Below are 13544 nucleotides of genomic sequence, written 5' to 3' on the forward strand. Positions count from 1 at the left end.
TTAACTTCTGCCTTGGCTTGGATAAAGAAGTAAGTTTTGTTGCTTTCTTAAATTGCCATGGCTATTGAAAAAAGAGAAGTTACTTTGTTTATAGACAGTGGCTGGGGAGGGGAAATGCTTCTGTAAATCTAAATGCACTTCATGTCTTTCTGGCAATACTACAATTGGTCACTCTTCATTTAAAAATCAGTGTTTGGTCACATATGTTATACTTTTGTGCTATAAAGGCAACATCAAAGCATCAAATGTTTGGGTCTCTCACAAACTGTATACAGTAGCATTCCTTGAAAATGAAATAAGGGGTTTAATCAAGAGCTAAACAGTTTTCCTGACAGAGAAAAGCAACAAACCCTAAACATTTTCTGGAAAATCATGCAGTTCTCATGTATGTGGGGTGACTTTTTTTCCTGGTGCTAAAAGCAAAGCTGGGTCTATTTTCTTCCTTTGGGGGGCAGCTTCTTTTATTTTCAGTAGTCAGGAGCCCAAAGTAACTTATGTACAGATGTGTTTCCAGAAAGAAGCTGCTGGTGACACAAGGATGGGAAGTCCACCAAAGCTGCCAGGGTGAGAGTGGCTGGTGTGCATGAGCAGGGAGCAGACGCTGCTCTGGGTCTTGGACTGTTGCTTTTTTCTTAAATATGGATGGAAGAGGCCTCACATACAACTAAAAATAAGTGGCTTGGCTGGAAAGAGGAGAGTAAAAATGTAATGAAACTGTGTAGGAATGTGTTTGGGCTCCTCCCAAGGCAAAAGGAGAAGTAGGGACAGCTGTGACTTGCTCAGGTTATCGTGTTCTGACTCCAGTTACACAAACTCACCTATGGTGTGCTCTGTGTGCAGCCAGGATAAATGGTTTGAGCTGTCTTGGATTGGATCCCAGAGCAGCAGCATCAGATGGAGAAGAGTAATATGGTGCTTTGTTTTGCAGTTCTGTGCAAGGTGTTTGGAAATTTTTGTGAGGGGGGCACTCTATCAGGACACCAGCCTCTGCACCTCAGCCCAATTTTTCTACGTGTCAAGTTTTGACCATTACAAGACTTAAAAAAATAAAAATAACCTTTATCTTTTCACCCCATGATCCATTTCCAGTTCTTACCAGATGCCAATGTCATTTTTGGACCGTACAGCTCGCAGTGAGGTTCAGTTGTTACACTTGGGTTTAAGATCAGTCTGAGAATAAACAAGTTGCTTTCTCACCTCAGCCAGACCTGCCAAATGCTGCTGTCTGATGTGGGTAAAGCTGATGTTTCTGGGCTTGCAGGAGGCACACCTCTTACCTCTGCCAGAATGATGATGATGACGATGTTATTTGAGCACAGGAGAGGGCAAATGAAAACCTTTTTACATCTCTGATTGGGAAGTCTGGCTGTCAGCCTCGTGAGAGCAGAGAAAAATGTTTTCGTTTTGGCCAAAATCTTGCAGAATGAAGAATGCTCTGAGGAAAGGTTAGCTGATCCTGCATGGTGTTATTAGTATTCTGGGCTTCAGTCAGGAGATTAATAATAGCCACAGACAGTGTCTCTTCATATTAAAGTGTCTTCACATGAGTAGTTTGGGTGAGTGCAAAAGGACTGCAAGGCACAAGCAAGCTGTCTTGTCTCGCCCCAGCTGACAATGAGTCAACACTTTAATATAAAGAACAGACAGTTGGTAACAGTCATTAACATAACAAAGTGCCCTATAGATCACTCCAAATTCATCTGACTGGTTTTAAGCAAATGTTTTCCCCTGAGAAGTGGCAACGGAACAATTTGTTGGATGTTTTGCTGCCTGGGCCACCCTGTTCTGCTGGGAGTGGGAGAGGTGCTGCTTGTGGGATGGCTGCTCTAGAAACCCCTAAATAGGGACTGGTATCTGCTGGCAGTTCCTGGGTTGGTTGGTTTTTAAAACTGATTTCCTACCAAACCTCAACTCATGGGTTTTTTTTCTGGTTTCTCTCCCCACTTCCCTGTCTCTTGGCTTCCTCCATTGGACAACTTAAGATCTGGCTTCTGCTAATGCAGGTAAGAAGAAAAAGGAGTCAGACAAGTTACTGATGCCCTGTGAAGGCTCAGCACAGGCTCAGCCACTGTGCTCTGTGCTGGCAGGATCAAAGGTGGGAAGAGAGGAAGAAGGAAGTGGGGCTGCAGCACTGGCAGATGTGATGCTCATCTGGCATTGAAGAGGGCTGAGCCTGAGTAGCCCCAGGGAGGGAGGACAAGCCATACACAAAAGCAGGTCTGTTACTGGTCCTCATGGAGGAATTTGCATGACTTCCTTGCATACCACTGTGCTGGGAGGATGCAGGGGATGCACTGGGGCAGCACACCAGGAGGCCATCCTGCATCTGCCCAGAGCAACCCGGTGGTGCTGCTGCTCTAAGTTCCACGTGCTCTTGGGCTGTGGCAGGACTCCAGGCATCTCCTGCCGTTCCCAAGGACTGCCTGCCCCTGGCAGAACTCTGGAAGTGCCAGCAGCTGCAGTGGGTTTGGATCCTGCTGCTGCCCAGTGGGCTTTCCCCCCAGCTCCTGGCCACAGCCAAACCACCTTTCCAGGGGCTGCTGTCATGGAAAGAGCTGACTCTGGAGGTGTAAACCATGGGAATCTGGGGTGCTCTGTGCTGGCTTCACCACAGGTGAAGTTACTACAGCAACCCAGGCAGGGCCTGCTTTGAGAGGCATCACTTCCCTGCTGTACCTGACTTTGCTGAGTGCCTGCAGGTGGATGGCACCTCGAGGGCAGCTGCAGGCATGTGAGATGGCTGGGGCTGGGCTCCTTGGGGATGGCTGGGTTTTTTGAGATGACTGGGTTTTTTGGGATGGTTGGAGCTGGGTTTTTTTTTGGGATGGCTGAGGTTTTTTTTGGGATGGCTGGGTTTTTTTTGGGATGGCTGGGTTTTTTTTGGGATGGTGGGGTTTTTTTTTGGGATGGTGGGGGTTTTTTTTGGGATGGCTGGGTTTTTTTTGGGATGGCTGGGTTTTTTGGGGATGGCTGGGTTTTTTGGGGATGGCTGGGTTTTTGGGGATGGCTGGGTTTTTTGGGATGGCTGGCTATGGGACCTGCTGCTCACCTGCATGAGAGAGAAATCCCAGACTCTCCCCGGCTGTGGTGTCAGAGGGGAGCCAGAGGAGCAGCCCCAGCCCCGCCTGTGCCACCAGGCAGGGTGGCCGTGCGTGCTGGCGGTCACTCCGGGGGTGCATCCCTGAATGTCCCTTTGTGCAGGGCTGCTGTGCTGGGGCTGTGCTGCTGCCCGGGGAGGGCTGGAGGGTGGGAGCTGGGGGCCGCGGGGATGGCAGGGGATGGATGCTCGGCGGCCCCACGCTCATCGAGTTAATTGGGGCTGCGGCGCGGGCCGAGGAACGCGGCACCGCCGCGATTCTCACGGCGCGGGGAGGCTCCCGGCCGGCCAAATCATTAACGTCAATTAAGTACAGAATGTGTGCATTACTGACATGTTATTGTTAGGGCTCGAAAGGAAATATAATTAATAAAAGTGCCCCCACCCCCCAGCAAGAGGCAGCCCTTTGTGCTCCCTGCCGGCACCGTCTCGCTCCTCCCGCAGCCCCGCGCTCCCTTCTGCAGCCTCGGACAGCGTTAACACTGGAATTAGCATAAAATCACTTTCTGAAATCTGTTCGCATGTATAATGTTGCTGTACTTTGCCTGATCGTTGATTTTTTTTCTGCCAGTTTGAGCTCGGTGAGGGGTTTCTTCTTTTTTCGAGTGATACCAAACACAGACCTATTATGCTGCAAAAAATCTCATATTTGTTTAATGATTTCCCATTGGTATCTTTGTTGCTATGAACCAAAGCATTAAATAGAAGCCAGCACGTTAATGCCATGTTGTTCTACATAATAAATTTGAATATCCCCCGATGAATATTTTTTAATGGGAATTTTCTGAATAAAATGCATATGTGCCAGGGTATTACTAATTACTTAAAATCAGTTTTTGACATTTAATGTTGACATCTAAAATATTTCCTTTAATTTTTGGTTGCTTCTGCAAACAGAATTGATGGCATTTGTCCTAAGGAAGGCTGGGTGGACAAATAATGCTTTTACTCACAATGAAATGAAAAGCAATAAAGAAAATGTGTTAAATGTCAACAGTAAAGCATATCTTCTCTCCACGTATTATGAGGAGAATATACCCCAAAATATGCATACACACAAAAAAATCCTTCAAGTGACTTAATATGTTTGAATATTAATGGTTTGAGTGTTAATCCATTGCAATGGCTCAGTTTTTTTTCAAAATTGGCTATTTAAATACATTATTACCTCCATAAATTCTCTATGGTCACTGTGGTAGCCATAGCATGAAAAATAATCATCATAAATCTGAATTTACAAAATATCTCCAAAAAATTGCACAGTTTTGCTGAGAGAAACAGAAGATGAAGCGTGTATTATTTAACTCAATAGATTTTTGTCCTTGCAGGAGCTGCTTGTCTGAAAAACCAGCAGATGGAGTCTGTTGGAGGACTCGGGGCCTGGCAGCAGCCTGAGAGAGCAGCTCGGTTTTACCCTGTGAGGTGAGGTCTGGACACCTCTGCTGAAGGAGGTGGTGGATGCTGCAGCAGCGACCTCTGCAGAGAGCAGCTTTTAAACTCTGTTTTTGCTAAAGTAACCACGAGAAAAACCACCAAGTCCTTCCACCCTTGTGCATCCCTGAACACTGTCTGTCCCTGAGTGCCCTGGGGTGTTATTTGTGGTCAGCAGTTGCTGGGATGCTCCTGGCACAGAGTTGGCCATTCCACAGCAGCCTTGCTCAGGATTGCAAGGCAGGATGTATTCTGCTACCATCTGTATGGCATTGCCTGGTGTCAAGTGGACAATGCTCCTTATCTCTCTCCCTGAGTGGTCATAATCTCTCCTCCCTCCCAGGGGACATCTGCTGCTAACAGGCTATTGAATGTCACTGCATGGCTGATAAGAACTGTAACATCCCATTGTGAGATGCCCCGCCCAGAGGGAGAAGCCAAGCATTCCTACCCGGATATAATCTGGAGATTCTGACACACCAGCACAGCTTTTCTCCACTGGACTACCCAGAGGAACAGCAGCTGCTGCTACTTCCACGGATCTGCGGAGGAAGAATACACCCCTTTTCTACAGGTTCTTTTCAACAGAACCATGCCTGACACTCCAGGAGGACTGCAGCCCCTTTTCCAACTGGACTGCTACCAACACCCTGACCCACAGGGTGTCAGGTTGAGTTCTGACTCTGTCAGTGTTGTTCTAGTGTATTGCATTGTTTTATTTATCCTTTTATTTTCCTTCCCTGTTAAAGAACTGTTATTTCTTGCTCCCATATTTTTTGCCTGAGAGCCCCTTAATTTAAAATTTATAGCAATTCAGAGGGGTGGGGAGGGTTTGCATTCTCCATTCCAGGGGAGGCTCCTGCCTTCCTTAGCAGACTCCTGTCTTTCCAAACCAAGACAAGTGTGGAAAAGCAGAGGGAGAGGAGAGGATGCTGTGGCTTCTCAGTGCTCCCCTTGACACTTTGCCATGACAGAGGGAGGGTTGTGATCAGGGTATTTGCAAAAAGCATTGTCCAGCAGAATCTGCAGGAGAGCCATGGGCATCCCTCGTGTCCCAGAGCAGTGGCATGTGGGGATTACATGGAAACAGCAGTGCTTTTTAACAGAATGGGAGAAGACTGCTCCACCTCTGCCTTTCTCCATTGCCAAGATATCTGTTCCTCATCATTTTCAGCTTGTGCCCCTGAAGACTGCTCTCACCCACACCTCAAGATCCCTGTACAGGAGTCTGGATATGTTACCTGCTTTTGGATTTCTTTGGCTGCATTGTCACTCAGCTAATAGTGTCCAACAAAAGTTGACCTCTGAACCAAAATTTGCCAAGGCTGGGGAAATACTGACCCCTGTTAATCAATGAGAAGTTTTGCTGTTACTCTTCTCTTTCACCTGAGCTCTTACAAGTGCAGTAACCTGTGCACAGATGATGCACCCAGGTTGTTCAGCCACACTTGTGGGACAAGGACAAGGAAAGAAGCCAAAGGTCTGTTGAGTCCTTCCCAAGCCCTGAGAAGGGAGACAATGCAGCAGCTTGAGAAGGAATGTGCCCAGGCAGCAAGTACAGCATGGACACCCCCTTTCACAGAGTCCAGACAGACCTGTGTATGCAGGGACTGATCCTTGCCTAGCTTGGAGGCATCTGTATAGGCTTAGGAATATAGCAATGGGATTAGCTTTGCTGCTAAACCCTCAAAAAGCTGAGCACCCTGTGAATTACAGCCTCTCCTTTCATATCTGCAGCTGAGTTTGACATATGTAGCTGCAGCTGGCCCTACCTCAACAGTTTTATTTGATAAATCTGATTGATGAGGGTTTTTTAATTCCTCTCAATCTATTTAAATTAAAGAAAAAAGGAGAGAGAGAAGCTGAAAAGTGCTGTAATTGCGAGGGAGCACAAGAGAAACCTACAGCCAGCAGGCATGCTTCAAAGGGAACAGGGCCAGCCAGAACCTTTCAATTGCTGGCTAGTGAGGGCTTCCAACGTGCCTGCAAGGTAGCTGTGTTTTCACTCTGATCCCCTTCCCATCCATCCCACTGTTCCACCCCCTTCCCATCCTTCCCTCTGTGCCATCCCCTTTCCATCCATCCCTCTGTCCCTCTGTCCTATCCATCCTTCTGTGCCATCCCCTTCCCATCCATCCCTCTGTCCCTCAGTCCTATCCATCCCACTGTTCCACCCCCTTCCCATCCTTCCCTCTGTGCCGTCCCCCTCCCAGCCATCCCTCTTTCCATCCATCCCTCTGTCCCCCTGTGCCCAAGGAATGGGGCACACAGAGCAGCAGCCCTGCCTGGCTTTCCCACTGCCTTCCCCAGCATGCTCCCTGGTGTCACTGGCAAATTAAGCAACTAATTTTCATTAGTGTCAATGCACCTTGCACCTAACTCTAAACTACCAATTAAAGTTATCGATTCTGATCAGCAAAGGTACTAAATTCCCGCTGGAACTGAAAAAGCAGGTACTAAATGTGCAGAGACAATCTGTTTAATGCAGCCACAGACTAAAGCAACTCATTCATCATCTTTGCACCTCTGCAAGCACTAATCCCAGGGATGTGTGTCTGGACACACTCCTGTGTGCTTGGAGTCTTCTCCTTTCATCTGACTGGGACAGGTTTGAGCTGTGAATCTCCAGCTGCTGCCCCTAACAGCTCCTCAGAAACAGGTTGATATTTTTTGGTTCAGCTGATTCATTCTACAGGATGATTAATTATTGTGTAAAGATAATTTTGTGTTTATTGGTTTGGGACATGAGAATTTATCCCTCTATTTCCTGATCCTGCAAACACAGGCAGTCTTTTTCACTGACTTCTGCTGTGGATTCTCACATTGCATTTCTCACTCTGCTCGCTGAATTTGGTCCTTAGCTTGAATTCCACAAGGCATCAGTCCACATATCTGCACTCTGGAGAAGGTATTTAATATTTTTATGTTCTAATTGCATCTGACTGAAGGTTGCATCCAAACAGTCACTGATTCTTGGGTTAATTTGTCCTGGAATATACAGAAAAAAGGTGCTTCATCCTCTGTTCTTTGGGCTGAGCTGATTCTGGAGGCAGGACCATCAGCATTCCTGTGCAGCAGGAGTGACCTGTGTCTGCCTGATGCATAGCAGCAGTTTAAGTAGCTAATAGTGTGTTCCAGCTAAGAGTGAGGGAGAATATGAAAGAATATTATAATTGTGCATAACAGAAATTTCTATAATTAAAAATGGAATTCTCCGGCATTGGAGCAGAAATAGCAATTTTCTACCCAGTGAAGCTCCAAATTATTTTAAAGGGAATTATACGTATTCTCCTGGACTGTTATCACTCTGAAAGATTTTTTGATGCTAAAATGTCTTTGAATATTGGAAAGAGGTGTGTTGTCCTCACCTGCTGCTAGCTTGGAAGTGAGATCATCACAGTCAGAAGTGTCATGGCTTTTGGATTTGTTGCACAGTTCTGTTCTCTCTGAACTGTCACATGATTACACCATGGGAAGCACCTTCAATTGTGTATTTTCACACAGTTCTTTGCTGTGTTTGAGACAAGATGAATACTGGCTTTGCATGCAGTTGCATCCCAAGAAGCCACTCTTGTGAATGAGTAGCTAAAAGGTGCAGGAGGTTCCCTGTCAGGCCAGGGAGCTCTGTGTGAGCAGAGTCCTGCAGAGCAGGCTGAGGTACCAGAGTGTCCAGGGGCTTTGTGGCCCAGGGGCTCCCAGATGTGCCACCCCACAGTCCCTGCAGTGCAGTGCACAGATGAACAACCCCTTTATTTTTCTTGTGGGTTTTTTGTATGTTTTCTTTCCCCCATGGGTTTGGTCTTTTTTTCCCCACCATGTGTTCAGAATTGTCTCATGTTCTAATCAACCACCACAGCACAACCCCCAGTACCATTCTGGATTTTTTTTTGGCTCTCCCAAACCTGATTTTCTGCATACCAGAAAGCTGCCTAGATGGGCTCTGGAGATACTGGCAATGAAATATTTGGGATGTGTGTTTGAGCACCAGGTTGCCCTCTAGCTTTATTTCCACTGCAGTTCACTCAGGGCTGGTGCCATCCAGCCCAGGTTTGTCCAAGCAGTGTTTTCCAGGCTGGGAGCCCCGTGTGGTGTCACACCAAGTGCCAGCCCTGGGGTAATTGTGCTTGTGTGACTCATTTGTTTGTCAAGTGAGTGTTTGCTCCCATGGGAAGATGCCCTGCAGGCTGTCCCGTGGGCTGGGGTGCTGGTTTTGGAAAGGTGCTGGAAGGATGGGCTCCTGTGGCTCAGCCTGGCCGTGCTGTGCTGGTGTAAATCACAGGAAGGCAGTGGGTGTTCGCCTCCATTAGCTCTGATATAAATATTGCTGCTCTGCCCTGGGTGTTGACAGCCAGTGTTTCCTGCTCAGCAGCCCAGAGCCTGGCTCTGACAGCCTGTCCCAGCCCAGGGAATGCCTGACCTGGCCTCTCACCCACTGCTGAGGACAAGGGGGTTCAGTTTGTGCTTAATGTACTGGGTGGGCACCCGGGGGAGCCTCTGCAATTCCCAGTTCTGCCACTAACTTCTACTCTGACCTAGGATAAATCATTTAATCTCTCTTTCTGCAGCAGCTCTCCCTTGGGGAGAGAGGTGGGAGCAGCAACACCAGGCTCCTTTGTATTGTCTGCTTTGGGGCTGTATTTGTATATAATGTGGCACCAAATCTCTGCTTCAGGAGTTGCCTTCTGAAAGCACGTCTGTCTTCACTTGTTGCTGAAGACTTAAACCCACAGCTGACCAGGGCTTTTACCTGTGCTGGGGTACTAGGGCTTGCAGCAGGTGATAACACTCATTGCTGCTGGGTCCTGTTGGTGCTGCCGGTCCTGCCACCTCTCCCCTTGCTGGCTGTGCCCTTCTCCTCTCAGGGAAAATCTCCAGCTGTCCCCTGATGTCTGTGTTAAAGCAAGAGCCAGCCAAATGCTGCCCTACCTAGCAGCATGGGGAGGTCAGGCAAGGGAACATATTTTACTTGCAGAGCTGACATAATTGTTTAAAGCAAACAGACAGCTCAACATTTTTGCTAACTTACAAAATCTGGCATCTTGGGAGAACGTGTTTGGACTCAGCAAGGCCATTTTCACAGGCAAAGCATTGTCATTAATCTGCATGTTTGGCATTGCTGCTGGAGAGGCTCCTTTTTGCTCTGAACGAGATGTATATTCATGGCCTGAGAGTTGCCTGGTTTTGTTCCCGTGCTGGCCGCTGGGCTGGGATGTCCATGAGCAGGCACCCGGCTCTCCCAGCTGCACCAGCACAAAAGCTCTGGTCACTGCTGCTGGATTGTCAAGCAAAGTGCGAGCTGCGATTGTATTGAGGCCAATGCAATCATATCACCTGCCAGTCTGGGGAAAAATAGAGTCTAAATAAGATGACGAGTGAATGATGTGGTCAGAATTAAAAGGATAAACAGCATCTTTCCCTTAATGAGCTCTGTTTAACATGTGAGAAGCCCCACACATGCTTTATCAGTATTCTGACCAGCGAGGAGCCTTGCCCAGACTTCATACAACAATTCATCACGGCCGATTTGTGCGAGGCATATTTGAGATGTAAGATGTGTGACTCAACCTCTTTTATTCCCTCATTAATTTTCTATTCTGCCTGAAATGGGTTCTTAGAGTGCTCATCACCAGGGTTTAAGCTGGTGAAAATGGGGCGTTGGGATTTCTGCTCTTACTTTTGTCCCCGCGGTTGGATAAAGGGGCAGATGTACAAACACCTGGGCAGGGCAGGCCGGGTGTCCCCTGCCACCAGCACCTGCCTCCACCTGCATGGGCAAGCCTGAGAACAAGGCTGACAATTGCTGCTATCATTGACAGTCCCGCCAAGAAAATCGGTGGCTGAACCAAAGGAGTTCGAAGTTTTTCTTTTAGCTCTTGTTGATATTTCTGAAGGCTTCCCCTGAAAGTGCTTGAAGATCTGGGGTTTTTGGTGAAGTTTGTGTGTACATCTGTGTATCTTGTGTAATTTGCTCGCCTGCTCTGGTTCCTGTCTCCCTTTCAGCACTCCTGCAGGTGCTTCTCACTGTGTCTTTGTGCTGCCTGCCTTACATGTCCTGTTGCTGTGATGTGTATTAGCTTCCCAGACTCCCAAGGGCCACAGAGATGAAAGGCTTTATCTATAGGATTGCAGTAATAATCCATTTGAGTATGAAACATGCTCCCCAGCATCAGTGCAGTGCAGAGGGCTGCATTATCTGATGGCTGCAGAGGGGCTGCAGGCAGCGAGTGTGATCTGAGCTGCACCTCGGGCTCTCCCCATAACTCCTGACAAAGTCACTTAAATCCCCTCTGCTGCCCTGGATCCACACATGGCTCAGCTCCACGGGTACCTGGGGTGCTGCGTGGCTTCCTGAGCTCACCAACACCTGTGAAACACCTCAGCCCCCAGGAAAGGGCAGCTGGGGAGCGCTGCACCCACCCAGGGAATTCAGGCACCCTCCAGGAGGAACCTGCTGGTGTGAGAGGGCTCGGGGACACTAAAGGTGCTCTCTGGGGGTGTCAGAGCAGACCCAGCCTCCTGCAAATGCCCACTGTGGTGGAATTGGGCTTTTCCAGCCATTTCATGGCAGCATGGCAGTTCACTCCAGCCTGCAGGGGTGTTGTCCACTGGCTTCTGACTTAATTTCAGTCTGGGCAAAAAAATGTCGCCGGTGCCAATCAAGAAGCACAAAGCACACAGTAAGCACAGCTCAAAAGCTGCATTACCCTTATCTATTAGTAATGATCAATTAGCATGAAGGTCAGTGGGCAGCCTGGAAATGAGTCAGATAAGAAGGGCAGAAGGAGGACTTGAATGGAGAGGAAATTTTTGATTCATATTTGGCGTTCAAAGTCATAACTCTGTAACAGTAGGGGCGGAGGGTAGCGTTAAGTAGTCCTGCTGTCACACTGACTCAAGCGGAGTGTAAATCATGCTGGGAGAGTGCTGTGGCTTTTCCTGGTGCTAAAGCATTATATTGTACCACAGAAGGTATTGCAAGCTGCAGGAAGTCCTCCTTGCCCTCCGGCCCACCCTAAAAATCCTTGGACACTTTAACCCCCCCTGGCATGGCACAGCAGCACAGGGATTAAAATTCTGGTCCCTGGCTTGCACCAAAACGAGGAGGATTGACAGTGAAGGAGAGTGCAGGACAGAGGGGGCCTCAGTGGGCACCTGGGCATCACCCAGTGAGGAGGCACCCTCAGGGCACTGGCAATGGTTGTGGGGCAGGAGAAGGAATGGCTTGCACGCCTGTCAGAGGTGGAGAGGCATTTGGGGACATGGCACGGGGCACACGGTGTAACTCCTGGGGATGGTGCTGGGCACACCAGGGCTGCACTGCATGACCCCTGGGGGACCCTTCCAGCTCAGCTCATTCTGTGATTGTGGTGCCTCAGGAAGGGACCTGGCCACATCCAACCCTCCCAAGCTGGGTATCCTCATAAGATACATCAAAGCTGTTCCTGAGTATAAGAGCTGGTGTATGAAGCAGCTTCTCTGCACTAAAACAGACCAGTGAACTTTTGCCACAAATTTCACACAGGGTGGTACAATCTTTTTATTTTCTCATGTTTACGTGCCCCAGGTTTTCTCTGTTGCTGTGGGGCAGGCTGGTGGATGGGTGGGAATCAATCTGTCACTTTCCAGCGTGTGAAGTTTATTTCTATGTATTTCTCCCACACATGTGTACACACGCACGAGGGGCAAGGCTTAACAAAACATTGCACATCCTTTCACTCGGGCAGCAAATCAGCCTAGGGTTAAGGCAGGTGCCACCATTAAAGCCATCACAGAGGCCATGTTGTGGCAGTTTTGCGATGGCCTTGGGATGCCTTTTGCAGCTGCAGTGTTCCTGGAGCTCTGGGCTTTTTAGTTTTCAGAACCCTACCCCCTAAACCTAACCCTAACCCTAACCCTAACCCTAGGCCGGGCAGCAAATCAGCCTAGGGTTAAGGCAGGTGCCACAATTAAAGCCATGGCAGAGGCCATGTTGTGGCAGTTTTGCGATGGCCTTGGGATGCCTTTTGCAGCTGCAGTGTTCCTGGAGCTCTGGGCTTTTTAGTTTTCAGAACCCTACCCCCTAAACCTAACCCTAAGCCTAACCCTAGGCCGGGCAGCAAATCAGCCTAGGGTTAAGGCAGGTGCCACAATTAAAGCCATCGCAGAGGCCATGTTGTGGCAGTTTTGCGATGGCCTTGGGATGCCTTTTGCAGCTGCAGTGTTCCTGGAGCTCTGGGCTTTTTAGTTTTCAGAACCCTACCCCCTAAACCTAACCCTAACCCTAACCCTAGGCCGGGCAGCAAATCAGCCTAGGGTTAAGGCAGGTGCCACAATTAAAGCCATCGCAGAGGCCATGTTGTGGCAGTTTTGCGATGGCCTTGGGATGCCTTTTGCAGCTGCAGTGTTCCTGGAGCTCTGGGCTTTTTAGTTTTCAGAACCCTACCCCCTAAACCTAACCCTAACCCTAACCCTAACCCTAGGCCGGGCAGCAAATCAGCCTAGGGTTAAGGCAGGTGCCACAATTAAAGCCATCGCAGAGGCCATGTTGTGGCAGTTTTGCGATGGCCTTGGGATGCCTTTTGCAGCTGCAGTGTTCCTGGAGCTCTGGGCATTTTAGTTTTCAGAACCCTACCCCCTAACCCTAACCCTAAGCCTAACCCTAGGCCGGGCAGCAAATTAGCCTAGGGTTAAGGCAGGTGCCACAATTAAAGCCATCGCAGAGGCCATGTTGTGGCAGTTTTGCAATGGCCTTGGGATGCCTTTTGCAGCTGCAGTGTTCCTGGAGCTCTGGGCTTTTTAGTTTTCAGAACCCTACCCCCTAAACCTAACCCTAACCCTAACCCTAGGCCGGGCAGCAAATCAGCCTAGGGTTAAGGCAGGTGCCACAATTAAAGCCATGGCAGAGGCCATGTTGTGGCAGTTTTGCGATGGCCTTGGGATGCCTTTTGCAGCTGCAGTGTTCCTGGAGCTCTGGGCTTTTTAGTTTTCAGAACCCTACCCCCTAAACCTAACCCTAACCCTAACCCTAACCCTAACC

This window comes from Fringilla coelebs (assembly GCF_963513975.1).
Source record: "Fringilla coelebs genome assembly, chromosome: 14".
In the NCBI taxonomy this organism is placed as follows: domain Eukaryota; kingdom Metazoa; phylum Chordata; class Aves; order Passeriformes; family Fringillidae; genus Fringilla; species Fringilla coelebs.